The sequence below is a fragment of the Genypterus blacodes genome, unplaced genomic scaffold (genome assembly GCF_046128005.1).
Source record: "Genypterus blacodes isolate CSIRO-AG114 ecotype Tasmania unplaced genomic scaffold, CSIRO-AGI_Gbla_v1 ptg000061l_1, whole genome shotgun sequence".
Taxonomy (NCBI): domain Eukaryota; kingdom Metazoa; phylum Chordata; class Actinopteri; order Ophidiiformes; family Ophidiidae; genus Genypterus; species Genypterus blacodes.
Genome location: NW_027466873.1, coordinates 4,232,748 through 4,246,691, shown reverse-complemented (window position 1 = coordinate 4,246,691; position 13,944 = coordinate 4,232,748). Strand labels below are relative to the sequence as shown.

Below are 13,944 nucleotides of genomic sequence, written 5' to 3'. Positions count from 1 at the left end.
AGCGGGCCACTGGGAGGCTACCAAGACTACTGAGCTTTGCATAAGAGCAGTTACCACAGCAGGAGAGATCTAAAAACAGCTACAAACATGGAAATGCTGCAAATGGAAGGAAGGGGAAAAATGACACATGAGGAGACTCCATATTAACACCATCATTTAGCTTCACACTTATGTATCACTTCCTAATGAGATAATCATAGGGTTTCCTGTGTGTGTGAGAGAATAAATAGACTTTAATGACTTCTCTGCTTTTGTACAGATGCATGACCTTAAAAAAGTCAAAGATCTTCGGGGAGATTTGGGAATTTGGTAATTAGAAAGTTTCCAACCAACCGTTAATACAGGATATTGAAAGGGTATGCCATATTTTTGCATTCTGTATCTCTTGTGGGATAAAGAAAACATCTGGATAACATAGGTAAAGCCAGTTGGCATGAGGTCACCAGCTACTTTGAATCCTCACAGGAAATAACAGCTCATTCATCCACAAATGGTGATTTGTAGTGCAGAACACACAGAGCTGTTTTATATTCAGAACAGCAGCGGCTTTGTCAAAAATGCACTGAAGTGTGAGGCCTACAACTTTGAAATCTCAATGAAAACGTAAACCAACAAACAATTTCAGCCCTACAGCCCTGGGGGGAAAGAGGAAAATAAAGTCAATCTTCTAGGTGAAAGTGAAAGACTGAAATACTCCATCTACTCTGTCAGGTAACAGTCGCATGAGCTCGGCAGATTTCTGAAGCAATTTGGTGTGAGGAACCAGAGATTTTATATTGGATCAAATAAACCGGGGGTCAGAGCGCTGCATGGACGTCACTGTAATTGAGCAGTGTGTGTGGGTGCGCGTGTGTGCTGCCTGTCTTCCTCTATAAAATAATTAACCAACAATGACGGACAGACACACAAAAAGATCATGTAACCACACTTGGGGATTGTAACATTGACACAGTTAGTCTACAGAGGACTGTCATGAACCCTGCACGCATGCTTTTTAATCTCTGTGGTAAATATATATATATATATATATAGCGTTAAACCGTCACTCACACACACACACACAAAAGCACACAAACAGGCAGTCAGACTAGCAGTCAGATCACAAATGTTCAACGTCATTTCTGGCTTTATTATCATGGGTTTTGAAGGATAACCAGTGTGCAGCAACTATGAAAATTCTATCAAAATGCAAATGAGTCTTGTAAATACGGCATAGAACTACTGATGTTAATTTAACCAAGGATTTATCTTTTTTAACAGAACTTTTAATGAAACTAAGAGGCACCCACACACAAACTCCTCCGGGCCTTGAACCAGCCCTTCCTGCGTCTTCACTTTGTTCAGTGAATGTGTTGTCAACCGGATCTAGTTGCTGTAAATGTTTTGAACCGTATTAATGCTGGATGGAGAGCATGTGCCTCTCTCCTGTCCTTCGAGAGCCAACAGACCAAAGCTTTTACTGCTGCACACGGGGACCTCATCAGTGGGAGAGACTTCGCCACACACTGCAGCACATTAACACTGACACAAAAGGAGAACAGGAGAGGAGAGAAAGAGGGGCGAGCGAGGGGCTATCATCCACCTGACGCCATCTGCTCTGTACTGCTTTCAAAGAAGTTACCATGACCCACTTTTCTGTCTCTCTCCAGTCCTAGAGGGCAGCAAATGTTGTGGCATTTATCAGTGGGAGGCCAAAAGGATCGACACGCAGTATGTGCATGTGCATACATATGAGGCACATACATTTACTTAGAGAGACATGATATACATGCAAATAACACCATTAGCCAGAGCAAGTGGACTTCCAGGAATTGACATCCTTGCCTCAGCCAGACGAGTGTAGTCCATCTAACAGCATAATGTACATACAGGAAGGAGTTCCATAATGGCTCCATATGGCACAAACCCAGTGGGATTCAACTATCAAAGCGCTTGCATTTACATTATATAATCCCTGGGGAACTGTTTGGAAAAGTGCTCAGTGTATTTGGATTCAAGCTCTCAGCGTTTCTCTCCAAACCCTTCAGACGTCCCAGCTGAGCACAAGCGAATGCCAATCAATACCAATATCCTTTTTCCATTAACTAAGTACTACATGAATGGGATAAACTCATAAGGTTCAACATCCTAATCCAACTAGTAATGACAAGGTTGCGTCCTACATCATCTCGTTCTACGCATGTTTGTTGTTAATTGTTTGTGTTTCTGAATGCAAAGAAGTTATTGCCAACGAATGACAGAGGCGAGCTGATCCTTCATGAATAAATTACACAGGTGATGTATTGTGCTTCTCTAAGCAGATGAGAGTAAATATTCAATAAGATATTCCACACCACGCACCCCAGACAGACACAATGCTTTTCATCTGGTCACTATACAACTGGGAGGGCATGAGAGGTGAGTAGATTATTTAAACATACTGCTCCTACCTTTAGGTCAACTTGCGGTCATGAGATGAATACAACAAAAACACTTTGGCAAACAGACCCATCGCCACAGACACGCCACAGACTCCACATCATTAATTGAAGTTCATATAGATGCAGCATATGTAACTAAGAGTATAAGATTTACAAGTGCAGCAAGTAAGGCAATAAATTCCGTAGAGTATTCAGAGCTAATGAATTTTAATGGCACGATCGCGTTACACTGACGACTGTGTTGATCAAAGCGAAACCGAATCCACGATCCTGCCAACCTGTTTGTTTTGAAGAGAACCTGATCTCCTGCCTTTTTACTTCTAAACCTCTGGATTCACGACACAAACCAAGTCTCAATGAAAAGAAGTCTGTGGTGAATGGTGAAGGATGTCAGGGGGTGATGGATGTGTAATCTGGAAAAAGACTGATCTGTTTGTTACTCCCTCCACGCTGCACACCACACTATCAGTTTCTCTGTCGCCAGGATCACACACACCTGTAGACCATTTTTAATCACGCCGACTACACGCATCCCTTCATTCAGCTTGTGAGCCTGTTGCTGACCCTGAGCTTGTGAGTCAGCTACCATTTTGTATTTATATTACAAATGATCAATGATCTAGACTTTACCTACCTAGCTATTTACGTACTGAATGATAAATCCATCCGAGTACATCTGCCCTTCACTGTGACTCACTGCTTCCCACCAATTTCCAAGTTCACTAGAAAACATTTTCCTTAAAAAATATTTGCTTTATCATCTGCAAAATCTTTGTTGTGATGACAGGACTTCCCACCAGGATTATATGTTATGACAGCGATCTTCTTCACTGAAAAGGAAGCCTGTATTTAGCTCTGGGGAGTGTGTGGAGTTGGTAACTCATTTCTCAATGTGGTGGCAGGTAATTTCCAGGCTGCACCTCTGTTCCCTGCATTGCAACAGTCTGTTCTTCCTTTGCACATTAACTATGATGATATGACAACGCTCCTTGTGTAACACACAGCCAGAGAGAGAGAGAGAGAGACAGAGAGAGAGAGAGAGAGAGACAGAGACAGAGAGAGAGAGAGAGAGAGAGAGAGAGCCACATGGCCACGACGGCAGAGGGACAGATAGCGTTTGGTTTGTATTAAGGACTCCTTATTTGTGAATTTCCTTTTGTAACAATAAATTACTTTTCAACCCACGAAAGGTCAGCGTTTATGTAACCTCTCCCCTTGACACTAGTGTCGTAACACCATACAATACAACAATATTGTCTGTTTTAATCTGATCTGTGTGAAATCGGCTCCATGAAGCTTAGAACCTATTAGACATACAGTAGATGTGCAGGGCTATACGTGATGATGAGTGTTGGTACGTCACCACAGAAGTACTAAAGATGAAACATTTGGTTATTTCTGGGTTAAGACATATATCTTTCACAAACATACACAGATGATCTATATATGATCAGCATCAGGGTTTTCAAGATAAAGGCATGCAGTCACAGCAGGGTACACATACTGTATAATAACCCACCTACACAGATACAGTCAAACATGTTTATGTACACGTGGATTTAAAATCCAGGGCCTAAATAGGTTACACCACCATGAACCATGATTAATCATAGTGCCTTCATAGCGATTAAAAGAAAAATATCTCCAACACTATAAATACCAACTCACCATGGGCCAATTTGGTTTGCTGCTTCTTCAGTTGTGGTACCAGTAACATGTACACACAAACAGAGAGAAGGCTTCCAGTATAAAGGCTCCTTGTTTATCATAGGACATATGTACAGTACATGTGGGTGGATGATCGTGAAAAAGAAATGAGATTCACACAGAGGTGGTTTCAGAGCAGGAACCATCCCCTTCAAAGCCTCTGTGATCGACCCCTCTGGCACGCTTCTCCGAAACGGAAGCTCCATTATTGTGGAGTCGGTTCTTTGTGAAGCACTGACTGGTCTCCAGAGTCTTACAATGTAGCGAAGAAACCAATGAAGGTTCAATAGTCGTAAAATGCCTCTGGAGTGTCTTGGGTACATACCAAAAAAGTACTTCCAACCTCCAGTCAAAGTGTGTAGCGAGAAAGTTAGACACAATGTTTCATATTTATATACTGTATTGGGAGGTTTTAAAGTCAATACAATATCAGTCTGTAATGCAGATATTGTATTCCGGATACAGTATGCTGCATTTTCAAATGCAAATGTAATATCATTTAGTTTATATTTGCAAGTTAATATATACTTGAATTAGAATCTATAGTTTTCATTTTTAATCTTAACTTTGTTGGCTGCCAACTTAAAGACTATAGAGTACATGCTGCCTCTATACAACAAGCCATCTGTGCCAAGACAGAGGAAGATAAACACCTATTGGCTGATAAATCATTTTAGATTTTATTTCAATCTCATCTTTTATGAGTTATTCAACTTTAATATTCACTACAAGTTGTTGAAAATGGCTGAAACTATGGAATGCATGCAGGCTGAACGGAAGCTTGGAAGCACTTTTATAGGGAGAAATCATTTCAGTCATGAGATTGTCATGGGATTTGTTGAAAGTTAACTAAAAAGCCATACTAAAAATGTAGACAGAATTCATCTTAAGAAAGGCAATGTCCTCATTCATCTCTTGACATTAAATAACCTACAAATCAAATAGAGTTCCATTAGTCATCTATCATTTCAATAGAATTCTGACATCAGCAGCTGAATTGAAGACACACTGAAACCCACACACTGCTGACTGAGCCGCATTTCCATTCAGCAGCTTTACTCAGATAGTAAAAGTCATTGTCAGCGAGTTATTGAAGTCGTGACTTCACCAATGACAAGTGAATCACCATCATCCTGTGCTGCCTCTTCGCATCATCATCATCACCTCTCTCTTTCTTGAGCTCCTTCATTCACTTCCACACTCTCTGCTGTAACTCAGAGCACATCATGCTATAACAATCACACACACACACGCAACCACCGCCATGTGTGGATTTGGATTTGGATTTGCCAATATGATACAAACTGATACATTAATACTGTATGGAGACAAATACAGTAAATATATGCACAGATTTCTGTCAACGTAAACTTGAAAAATGCAACCTAATAAACCTTCCCAGCCAAATCAGGCACTCTCTTAAAAAGGACAATCATCAGCGCAATTACTGGGCCTCTAGTGAGAGTGTGAAGCCAGATAATATGTAATGTGACAGAACACAGTGCCCAGTGCCAGGGAAGCCACTAGGCTATATAATGAGATCACTTGATCTCTTTCTGTCCTTAATAACAGTTTGCTGCGTCCTGTATAAAGGTCAAACGTCCTCACCAGCACCATCACATATATAATAAATCTGTTCTCAGACTGAGACATAGAGTCCCTTCACAGAGCAGTTATAATATCCCACAGATGTGTCACATCCAGCTCAGAGACAATGATGACAAAATAAGTACCAGAACTCAAAATATTCAGTCTGTCTTCAGGACAAAAACCCTGCAATGTATTCAGGTGGCTGCATTGCTGACAGCCCATATTATTCAAATGTATTTATATGTCTCACTGCGATTTTGGACCCTAATGCTGGAAGATGACGGTGAGGTTTCATTCTACCAATCGTTGGTGATTGCAAAAGAGAAATCCAGAACAAAACAGTGGGAGAGTGGCACTGTTTCAATGCTGTTGATTCTAATCTCGCTCAACAGTCAAATATGCTTCCTACCAGTTTAAAAATAAATGAACCATAAACAAATGTTATAGTTATATACTGAATACACACATATACTGTACATATATACACATATACATATATATATACACACACATACTGTATATATATATACACATACATACACACTGTGTATGTGTGTGTGTGTGTGTGTGTGTGTGTGTATATACATATACAGTAGTATATAGACTGCTGTATATGTTGTATAATTTCAGTATAGTGCAACAGTGTCTTTTCATTTCTGAGAAAAAACTCTTAATGTCTGTGCTGAATTGATCACATTTTTCAGAAGTTTTATTGAATTTAATTTAAATTCCTTCATTGTAGCCCGATATGGAAATCTTTATCTGTCCTGCGAGAACAGGAAGCCTGATTTAAGTGGCAAGCAAGGCCAGCTCGTGGACAACTATAATAAGCAGGTCCTTAGGATGACATTGTTCTGATCAGCGCCTGCAGGAGGAGACTGGGCTCCTGCCTTCTGGGTGCCCGGTAGCAGGAGTAAATGGTATAAAGTCTCCTTTGTTTCTGTGGCTATCAATACGGTTAACAGGAAACAGCGAGAACACATTTCAGTTATTTCTGACATTTTGATTTGTTGACTGTGTATTCTTATTTGACTTTGACCTGTATCTTTACCTCTGACTGAGGAGAGCTTGAGTCTTTTTGATGATCTTACTGTTGTTCTTACTGTCTGGCTGCAGATGTGTTTATTTATAGATTTGAAATTAAACTTGAACTTCAGTATAATACCCATACATTAGGACTGGGCTTTAAACGTGCCAGGTAGGGCATGTCTTAAATCTACAGAACAAATAAACAACATTGTACAAAGACAGGCTACAGACAAAAACACGTGTTCCCACCTCCCAATGAAAGAACATAATTGAGCCTTTTATAAGCAAATAAAACATGACGGCTGGCTTTGCCATTTACATGCAGGTAACGGTTCAAACAGCCAATCAAATCCATTATAGCATTCTGACCTGTCACATTCTATGAAAGCAAACACGGCGACTGCGGCAAGGCAAGTGGGAGATTTGGTAGCACATTTGAACACAACATTCGTCCTGTAAGCTACTGTCTTATTCAATGTAAAGAAGGAAAATGGATGAATGAAGTTGAAAAGTAAAAGGGAAAGGGGAAAATCTGGAGTAGACAAGGAGACAGACTATACTATATATAATTCAAATTCCAGAAAAAGCTTTAGACTGGGCTGTCTTTTAATTGGACAGAGATTTGCTGTTAAATGATTTATTACCACACAATAACTTGATTCAGAGGTAAGCACCTACAAGTAAATTCAAGTTTGCCTTGCAGATCAGCCCAATAGATCGCACCAATGAGCTGAATCCAAGATGATGATTATGAAAAAAATGAACAAGGCAGAACAGAAATGCATATCAGCATCTTGAATCAGGTACATTTAAATAAAAGGAGTTAGTATTAGTCAGTTGCAGTTTCAGGCATACAAGCTGCCATGTCATTGTGCTCTAACACAAATAGTAAAACACATTGTTTTGCAGCATGTTGTTAATTAGGTCGCCCTTTCTCAGTAATGTGCATAGTGACCTGTGAAAAGCAGAACACTATTCCTCTTTCAAAGTGGTACGGCACACGGCCCTGCAGTCTCTCTTGCAGTCATTACCTTGTATCCATGACCGCAATCAATAACTCTTTATCTACTGTATATGAGTGATATGTGGGAAACACATCTAATGAGATGAATGAACACCCATGGGGCTCTTGATTAAATAATGGGTCTTCTGGAATTGTCATTAAACTGACACACATCAATCCTTTATCATCCTGCAGATATCATTAGAGGATCAAGCAGCAAGCATAAATCTAGCCTAGGTGAGCTTTTGTATGCACAGCCCAACGAGCGATGAGAGCAGGAGAATACATGAATGACTGAACAAGTCCGAAGGGTAACTGCAAGATGGCCACTGATGAGAACTAAATTGCCTGATTTTCAATCGAGGTTGTGATTACGAAGGACAAGATGTCTTCCCCTGCCTGCCCTGATTAACGTCATGACACCCCTAATGAAAAGAACAACACTGACAGCACTGCCTTTCCTACCGTCTGCTGTGTTTGTCTGCAAACATGTTTGTTTAGGTATGTTGATGCTACAGTGCATGTATGTTGGTTGGCCCATAGACAAATAGAGGATCAGCTGAGGAAAGAAGCGGGCCCTACAAGCTGACCTGTCTCCACCTGTCTGTATTGACATCATACAGAGTGGGTGGAGTAGGCAGGTGCGGATATCCTCAAGCTTAAAGGGCAAACACAAGCTGGAGCTACCGCTCAGAGAGGAAAACAAGGAAATTTCCTTTGCCTTAAGCCACAATTACTTCTGTTTACGTACAACCAAACTCTGCAAGTAGATCTATATGTGTTCCTGCAGCACCTTACTTCATATTAGTTTCATGCATTTGCATTCATAAGCATAGGCACTGAGTCACATATGAGGTTTATGAAAGGACAGGAGGCAGTGACTCTGTGGAAATCATTCAGATCGGAGACATACACATAATGCCAACACCGCAAAGTGGAACGATACGAGTGACCCGTCAGTGTGAGTGTGCCTCTGTGTCAGAGGCACACCTGCATTAGTGGCTGTGTTTTCTTGCATGTTCACACACAGTCTTCACTCCCTTAAAGCAGTTCATTGTTCTTTACTCAAGACGCACGATGCGCTCGACTGCTCCATGGAAATAGAACATGGCATCATCATCATCATTCTTAATTTCACCCTAACTGCCCTCTGTGTCCAACTAATCCAGATCCCTCTCCATACAAATGAGGGGGAGGGGATGGCTAGCCAGGATAGTAACCCAGTTTTGTATCCTTGCTGCCAGCTGCGTCAGGGGGGTGAAGGGTGGGAGGGGCTCCCTCCCAGTTGCACCAGATGCCAGGGCCGTGTTTGCATGGCTTGGCCCAGTTTGGTGTATGGTGAGATGGATAGTGAGCTGATAAAGGCTAAATCGCAAAGGAGAAGCCCAGAGGAGGTCTTTCCCCATAGAAGTCCTTTAATGAGATAGATTTGTGTGTGTGTGTTTGACTTGTGTCTGTGTGTGTTAAATTACTTCCTCATGCAATCCCTGGTAAGTTGTCAGTTTTGCGAGGGACGGTGAGGAGGTGAAAATTAATCAGGCACTATCTGACACAAGCATTTTCTGCATTTTGACATGTCTGAATTGGGATTTTCTATTAACAAGTAAGGTACAAGCAGTTCATTAGGTGCAAGGATTTCCATAAAAAGCTGCAAAAATTTGAGGAAAAGATGAGCACTGAGCTGTCTGACTCTTTTCATGTGTACAGACGGTGTGCACAGAGAGGCAAAGAAATTTGAGCTCCTGTGTAGCTTTGAAATCAGTCTGTCAGATACGTCGTCTCACACACACACACACACACACACACACAGACACACAGACACACACACACACACACACACACACACACACACACACACACACACACACACACACACACACACACACACACACACACACACACACACACACACACACACACAGAAAGGCAGGGGAACTCTTCACAAAAAAAACAAAAAGGAACTCTGTGTGCATTCTTAGAGCAAAAAAAACCCGACTGTGAGTTGGGTACATACTTCATTGTTTTACTGTAAAGCACAAACTGCAAAAATACTCCAGTGGTCACATTTGTGCAAATACAGCAAAATGAAACTTCCCTTCACAGAGCATCTGCAGGCACCTTTTAGGGTTAGTATAAGCAGGGGTCACAAAGTGATGATGTGTGTCAATTTTGATGTCAGTTTCTGTTAAGGTGAAGCTTGACAAGCCAAGGATGGGACAGCAGCACACCAGACTGCTTCTGAGTGTGCAGATGTGAGTTTATAGCACTGGAGGAAAAACTGAACTGGAAATGACATGCAGGCTTTCAGAACATACAGTATATGGGATAGTTAATGTGAGGGACACAGCTCTCCTGTCGGCTGCATCTGACAGCTACACAACCACGACGCCTCTCCATAAATAATGGAGAGAAGGAACTTCCACTGAGAGAAAAAGGGAGGGAAGGTGAGGAGGTGGGGAGGGGGTGAAAGAAGAGCAGGGGGAGTGGGGAGAGGCCATTCAAGAGAGAGACAGAATGGCAGCGTGAAAGAGAAACAGTTTCAGCCTGTCAAAGAGCTGCTCGGGGAGAGAGCTCGACAGAGGAGGTGCAATAGCGTGGAGACGGAGTCGAGCGAGGAGACAGGTGGATAGACAGGTAGAAAAGATGGATAAGTAGATTTTTGGATTGGCAGGCAGACACATGGACACTCAGTGCAGTCCGATAAACAGGAAACGTCTTACACAACAACACAGTGCACTGGCAGATTGCAGAGCATCAGCAGGCTGTTCCCCTCATGTTTGGTTTGGTGATGTAGTTGTGCCGAGAGCATCGAGTGTCGCTGACATGGCACACACGCAAGGTGTTCGGCCTGCTGACAACCCATCCTGTCAACCAAGCGTAAACAAGTCGGTGACGGCCTGAGATCACACCGACACTGAACGGGATCGAACATGCCGCTCGGGCGTTTATGTTAATCAATGCCTCTTTACACTTTGAAACATCATCAACTTTCATCCTTCAACCACAGCTCAAGCAGACGAGCATCTGCAACTGGGCACGCAGCTACACGCTACTTTAATTATTGAGTAGTTATAACAACTCCAAATTCACTTCCAATATCATCTTGTCTTAGCAACAGATAAATGTGTTCAACTTAGAATGAATGGAAGCTAGAAAAAAAGCAGATGTTGGCTTTTATACTTGGTTAGTCACAGGAATAGCAAGTGTAGAAAATTGATGGATGGAAGTCACTAATATAATCAATCAATTATTTAAACTGCTGTCTTGTCATTTATAGTCCTCAGAGACGTCGATCAGTCTAGTGTGTGGCACGTGTCATATCGCTGCTGATGTGTGATTAATCACTGTCGCGCTGCGTTTCATGGTAGCTCGATGCCTCAGCAGGTGATGGGCAATAACAATGTTGATCCCAGCTTTGTGATGGTAAAGTTATTCATGAGTGGAGTTTTAATGGCGCTCTATCCCATCCGTCGACGTGTACAATATCATTTATAATGTGTAACGGAGTGTGACTGTCTGTAACATCACAACTGTTTTTATTTTTGCAGCTGCAGCTCGCTACTCTCCATCCAATGTTTTCTACTCATTCTAGGTAAATAACAGAAACATTTGCTGACTTAATAGCCACAATAAACATTGTTTTGCAACTCTGAAGTCACAGAAATAAAAAGCCACTTATCCTCCCATTTTAAATACACTACAGGGTACCTTAGTCACTTTGTGGACCATTTCAAATTTTACTACTCTATACTGTAAAGCACATTGATTGAGTTATATCACTCTTGTGTCTTCTCCAGTCCTGTGTGCGGCCTGTGCTTGCTCTTTGCATTTTTCCTCATTTTCCTCAAAACCTACGCCTGCAGACATATACATGTGTGACTCACTCTTTTCATCAATAAGCCAGGAGTTTCATCAGACAGGTCTGACATGCAGACATTTCAATTTCCCCATAGACTCCCCCCACTCCCTCAAAGCGCAGAGCAACATGATCCCTTACTAGCTCCTCTTTCTGTATTGTTTCCTTTCCATTGCGTCCACATCACTATATTGGCATGTGTGTGAAAGGCACGGCGCCTCGTCAGTATTGATCGTCTCCGTCTGTATACATGTGGTTTGAACAGCTCCCTCTACTCTAGTGATACACATATATGTTGTCTTTTGACTGAAATATACTCAGATTATTTATCTAAGACTTATACAAGCAGAGGAGTCCAATAGGAGTCCACCAGTAAAAAAGGATGTGTTGCATAATCACAGTGTGACGTGAGTCTGCCCGCTGAGTAAATGCACATGGAGGAGGCAAACTGTAAAATGTTTACGCACCAAAATAAATCGATGTACCACTGCATAAACTGCATCTGTTACTCAGAGCAGTGATACTTTGATTTGTGCCAGTTTTAATTGCACATTAAGGTGTATAAACAAAGTAAAAAAAAAAAATGTAGTAGCTACATTGCAGTATAATGATGATCATAAAGTTTTAAAGTGCTTGTAAACGCACAGACTGGCCAAGTGGACTTGCATCACTCTTTCATTTAAGGCAAATTGAGCAAATACTGTATGGTTTCATGGCTGGAGTTTCAGTCACTGAAAAATCATTTTGGTGAAAATTAAGTCTCCAATATAATGCCTACATTTTCAATATTGAATCTAATGGCTCTCGGTTTTCTCTCAATAGTCTGTGAGCCAGGTAGCGCCATCAATGTGCAGCTGCAGAGCCGAGACTCTGGTAGCTCTGTCAACGATCGCTGACAAATTGGCAGACGGATAAGAGATTGTGCCCTTAACACCACAATCTTCACTAAAATGGGAAGACTGAGCAGTAGCAGCAGATCTTGTCAATGTAATGAAGGGTTGATACCGTTGAAGTGCCAAAGGGAAACAGTAACAAAATCTGCGTCAAGCCTGGGAGATGTTACAAATGAGGAATTCATTGCTTTCTGCCACTGTAGAGAGAACACAGACTGAACAACTCGGTGGCAGGAAGCTCAGATGCAACATACACCTGCATTATCGTCCCCACGCAGCTCTATATGCATACCAAAGGAAGGTGGGCGCAGCTTCAGACATGTAATCACCATCTTCATCCCCTCGATGCACTGATGATTGTAACACTTGATTGGACACTAAAGATGAAGCAAGAGTATGAAGAGCACTTTGGTTAAGAGGATCTATTTCAAAGCAATTTGAGAACTCAAATGTGTTTTGTTTTGATGAAATAGAAGCCAGTGAAGCATGCTGGCTTTCTTCAAGTCGAGCCACGGCTGAATCACAAACCTATCAAGTGTGTAACTGTATAATCTACCACCAGCCTCACCGGCCAAACACTGTATTTCTTTTTGCCAAACTCCTGCACCGCAAACTCATGCACTGCAGAAAGTACAAACTGACAGTAATACTTAAAATCAAATTAAAGGAGCATCCACCCAAGTAAGCAGTGAGTATATGTAATAAACGTAATACTGTCTTTCTCCTTTCTCACAATCTCTCTCAATGGCCTCATCCCTAAACAATCCTCCTCCAGCCCCTCCTTAGTTCACGACACTACTTACTCTTTTGTACTCATTTCTAAAAACTAATTATTCTTATCTCTCCCACTTCATAGTACACAAATATGAATAGTGTGCTGGGCATACAACAATACAATGGCTGGAACTATTATTTAGGTATCCCGACCTGAGGCAGTTTGCAGCTCATCTTCAGATCCGGTAAACAGGTCATTTTCAGTCGTGAGCTTGTGTGATGTGAACATGTCATTTGGCAGCTGTTCTTAAACAATGAGAAAAGCTGAGGTGCATTAAACCAATCTGAAAGACGTTGGAAGAAACACTGCAGCGCCAACTCATTGTTTACATTGTGTCTGATGGAAACTAAAACCACTCTTGCGTCACACACATTTTCTCAGCCACCCACCATTCATCCTCATCCTCAGACTCTCCCCCTTTCTTATGTTTCATCTCACCCCCTGTGTTTGTTGTCATCCTCCCGCTCCAGCTCTTCCTTCCCCTGCTCTCTTTTGCTCTCATTCCGAGCACGTTCTAGCCACACAGTCCTTGAAATAGGCATTAAGGAAACAAGACTGCGGCTGGAGAGTCTGGCGTTTGGGGTGTGGACAAGGGGACACAAATCGGGGACAGAAGGAGGGCGGGAGGGCACATCAACCTTCACCTCCACACCCAGTCTGTTTAAGTCTGT

At 41.9% G+C, this 13,944-nt stretch overlaps 1 protein-coding gene across 1 annotated transcript in view; it reads right to left on the bottom strand.

The window, feature by feature from the left end:
* Nucleotides 1-13,944, bottom strand: part of mctp1a (multiple C2 domains, transmembrane 1a) — a 109,285-nt gene that overhangs the window by 73,370 nt on the left and 21,971 nt on the right. The gene's annotated exons all lie outside the window — the stretch shown is intronic.